The 4,233-nt window shown below is 36.6% G+C and overlaps 1 non-coding gene across 1 annotated transcript; it reads right to left on the reverse strand.

Annotated features, from left to right (window-relative positions):
* Positions 1-1,255: 1,255 nt before the first annotated feature.
* On the reverse strand, positions 1,256-1,396 carry LOC112134796 (small nucleolar RNA SNORA67). The gene has a single exon (XR_002916147.2). It is a non-coding gene; the product is annotated as a small nucleolar RNA SNORA67 (small nucleolar RNA).
* Positions 1,397-4,233: the final 2,837 nt, after the last annotated feature.

The raw sequence follows: 4,233 nt of genomic DNA on the forward strand, positions 1-4,233 counted from the left end.
CTTATGTCAATGTAAAACATTTGAAATTAATTTGTCAAATCATTTTCTCAGATAGCATGAATGCAATAGATTCTTGCATAATGAAGTATAATTTTCCAGTAGCACCTGGTATCCATTTCTTGTTTCTCTTCAGGTTTTAATTGTGGTTTCAGAGTTATTCACGGATTGACATAATATTTGCTACAGTTGCTTCTAACAGCTGAAGAACATTTTCAATTTTAAACAAAAATGCTCTTCGATTTGTATATGTGTGGATCCAGATGTAACATTGTGAAATGTGATACTAATTCTTCATTGGCAAGTAGATGGACATTGAATTGGGAATAAATTTATTTTTATAAAGTACATAGTAAGATATAATTAGGTAAAAAAAGTTAAATAAAATTCAGCTTTACTTAAATAATTTTGATTTAAACTTTGATATTTTAAATTACTTTTTTTGTCTTTTAATTTTAATGGATTACTTTGTGTGCTTTGGAAAAAATACCTTTTTGAAACATATTATAAAAATAAACTTTTTATTTTTTGAAATTTACTATTTGTTGAAAATATATTGAAATTTTGTAAACTTTGATACAAATATATTTTAAAATCTCGTTACTATCAATAGAATATGAAACATGAAAATCTCAATGATAACAGTGATTTTGCTGAAATGAAGGCAGGGAAAATAAAGCTTATGGAATAAATGAGTAGTAATTATGAACCATGTTTGCTTTTATTAGTGATCTTTACACTGCTACTAGCCCAGAAACAGAACATTAGAAAAAGACAATGATAATTATATTTAGTCATTGTTGATATATATATATTTCTTTTGCCTCAAAAAATGACATTTATTCAAAGAAAAAAAAAGACAAGATGTCCACTTCTTGTCTCCCTTCCTTCCCCTCTCCTGCTGCTCCTCAGCCCCCCAAGATTGAACCCTGGCTGGGGCTAGGTAGCAGGACAGCCCCTCAGATGAGGTCAGCAACATTGAGGAGCATCTTCCCAGTGGAGGTGTTGGAGAAAGTCTCAATGTCTTGAAGTGTTCTCTTGTTTTCTTCTGTCACCATGTTAATAGCCACACCCTTATGGCCAAACCGTCCAACTCGACTGATTCTGTGGATATACTTTTCCCTATTGGTGGGAAGGTCATAGCTGATGACTAAAGAAACCTGCTGCACATCAGTGCCTCTGGCCTATGTTAAGAAAGACAACTCTTCAGCATATGCATGAGAGGACAATCTATCCTGAAGGGAAGAGACTTAGGTGTCCATGTAGGCAGCCAAGGAAGGCAGAGGAAATAAGCATCCTCTACTCCTCAAAGACTTTAGGCATGCCAGATTCTATTCCAGGTTGCTACTTTCCTGAGAGGGGCACTGCATATTCCCTTGGAGAGGGACTCCCCTTGGATTGTTCATATTTTTTGACTTTTAGTCATTTGAAACCCTAGCTTTACACATGCTTTTCAATTTTGTTGTTGTGAGGGAATATTCATCAAGATAGGAGGGAGAGAGCATATTTTATTTGTTAGCTTGATCTATACTTTTAAATATTTAAACATATGGTACATGGGCCTTGATGTATATTCTTTCCCTAGGTGACTTAGAGTCCTGGTTATTCTCTTGGGTCTAGGCCCAGAATTGAAGGATACTGAAATTATTACCTGAGCCCTTCCCTGTGTTCACGTCTTCTTTCCCCTGTCACCCACTCCTCCTCTAAATTGGAATAGCAAAGCAAAGGTCATGGAGAATAATGTATGATTTATGTTCTAACAATCCATGGTTGAGATAGAAAATAGCAAGATGTTCTTTATATAATCTAGTGCTTGTGGTGAGATGAAATGTCCTAGTATCTTTGAGAAGGAACCAGCGAGCATTACCAGCTCCTTGAGGATAGAGGCTATGTAGAATTAATCTTTTTTCTTTAACTGTGCCTAGCAGAGTATCTTGCAAATTAGGGAATGTTTTTGGAAACAAGGTAACTTTGCAAGGCTTGGAAGATGAGTAGAGTTTGCATAGACAAAGGGTTGGAAGCCTCTGAGCTGGGAATGCAATTGTCAGCAAGGTACAAAGGTACATATATGTACCTGTGTATGTGTGCATGTGAGTGTATGCATGTTTGTACAAAGGTACACACGTGTACCTGTGTATGTGTGCATGTGTGTTTATGAGACAGAGAGATGAGACTGAGGGTGGGAGAGGGGTGGGGTTAGAAAGGAAGAAATTTTAGCTCGGGTGAACTGGAAGGTATGCTGGAGGAAAGTAAGAAATTAGATGGGATAAAATAGGGCCCCGATTGATGCAAGACCTTGGAAAAAAAACATTATTCTCAAGTTACATTAGGAACATGTGGAACAGAGAGGACAGTACTGCTGCTGGAAAAAAGGTGATTTAATGGGTAATTGTGAATTATTGTAATTACTTCCAATCAAACAAAACAAAGGGGGAATAATTAAGACAGTGCCAACGTGTAAGAAATTTCAGCTTTAATGTCTGCAAAGCTCCAGAGTAAGCAGAAAGGAAAGCACATTACCTACCTTACAATCGGGTGCTTTTTCTAAAGACATTTTTGAGAGCCAATTTTTTGAGTGCCTTTGCTTAACTATAAAGAAAGCAAAGAGAAGCAGGAAGGGTGAGGGCCAGGAAAATTTGAGATGATTTTTCCCTTGTTACATAATGAAACTTAAAAAAAAAGTAGATAAGCGCATCAGTCCATCAGTTTCTTTGATTTTGGGCCAAGTCGAAATGTCCTCTGTTCTGTTTGCTCGTTTTTAAAAAGCTTAATGTTAACAAACTCTAATCCATTTAACTCTTCTTTTGGAAGGACACTTATGCTCATAAGAAGATGCAACACCTGTCAAAGAAAATCTTGTGAGGTTGAGAAGATGAGCAGTTTTTATTAAAGTGAATCCAAAAAAGAACTGGGGCAAATTTATCTCCAGCACTCCTCGTCCTAAGAAAGGTGTTGGAGAATATTTAAGGGAAGGAGCTGGTCCCAAATGGTCCTTTTTTTGTTTGTTTTGTTATACAAAATACAATAAACATGAACCCCACAGTATGGGAATTACCCTGTAAGTAAAAGTCATTGCAATAATAGCGGGGAGTTCCATTGCTGGCCCTATTATCAGTTGGCTCTGTGACTTTGGAAAACTAATGCCGTCTTTTTGTGCCCATATTTTCATTATCTGAGAACTTAAAGAATTGAAATAGATGATCACCAAGGTACACTTTAGGAGGAAGAAATGGAGGGCCGGGGCAGGTAGGAAGTGGTTGTCCAGAGAAAGGTCTGGGTGCTAAGTGTGTTCATTGTTTCTGGGGTTCATTGTTTCAAGGCTTTTGAGCCTTGTCAACTGACAGAGCAAGAAAATGTATGTGTGTTTAGTAACTCATTGTAAACACATATCTATAAATAGATCTGAATATAACTGCTTTGTCTATAGAAATCCAAACATAACTTCATACTGATAGCTCCAACTCAAATCCATTTCCAGATAGATCAGTCTAGCCTCCTCCCCTTGTTTAATTGCAACCTCCAACTCCAACAGTGATAATCTGGCTCCCACCATTTGAGATCCGTTTATTTACTTGTTCAGTTCTAGTATATATGTACAGCGGTATCATGATTGTTAAATAATACCCTGTGGGAAACAACTTTATCAACTAGAGTAAAGTGCTTATGTACAATTTGTTATGGCTTTGATGTTACGGAGTCCACCCATTTTCAGGTTTGTCAGGTTAGTATCTCTCCCTAACCCCCTTCAGGGAGGTGGTTTTATACATTCGTAGTACAATTAGATTATTTTGCCGTATTCTGCATTTCATCTTGATGTTCTCCAAACTCCTAAATGATTTTTGAAAAATTTGCATGTATTAAGACTCACTCTTTGTCCTATGAAGCTTTGTGGGTTTTGACAAATGCATAGTATAATAATGTATTTACCATTAGAGTATCATAAAGAATAATGTTGTTACCCTAAAAAATTCCTTGGGGTTTACCCACTCAGCTCTCTCTCCTTCCCCCAGAATCCTGGCCAACACTGATATTTTAACTATGTTTACAGTTTTGCCTTTGCCAGAACGTCATGTAGTTGGAATCACATAGCATATAGGCTTTTCAGACTGACATTTTTCATTTAGCAATGAATGCCTTTGAAATTCCTCCATGTCTTTTTGCAGCTTGGTAGTTCTTTTTCAAAAATAACTAAATAATATCCCATTGTACGAATGTACCACTTTGTTTATCCATTCA

This window comes from Pongo abelii, chromosome 7 (assembly GCF_028885655.2).
Source record: "Pongo abelii isolate AG06213 chromosome 7, NHGRI_mPonAbe1-v2.0_pri, whole genome shotgun sequence".
NCBI lineage: Eukaryota > Metazoa > Chordata > Mammalia > Primates > Hominidae > Pongo > Pongo abelii.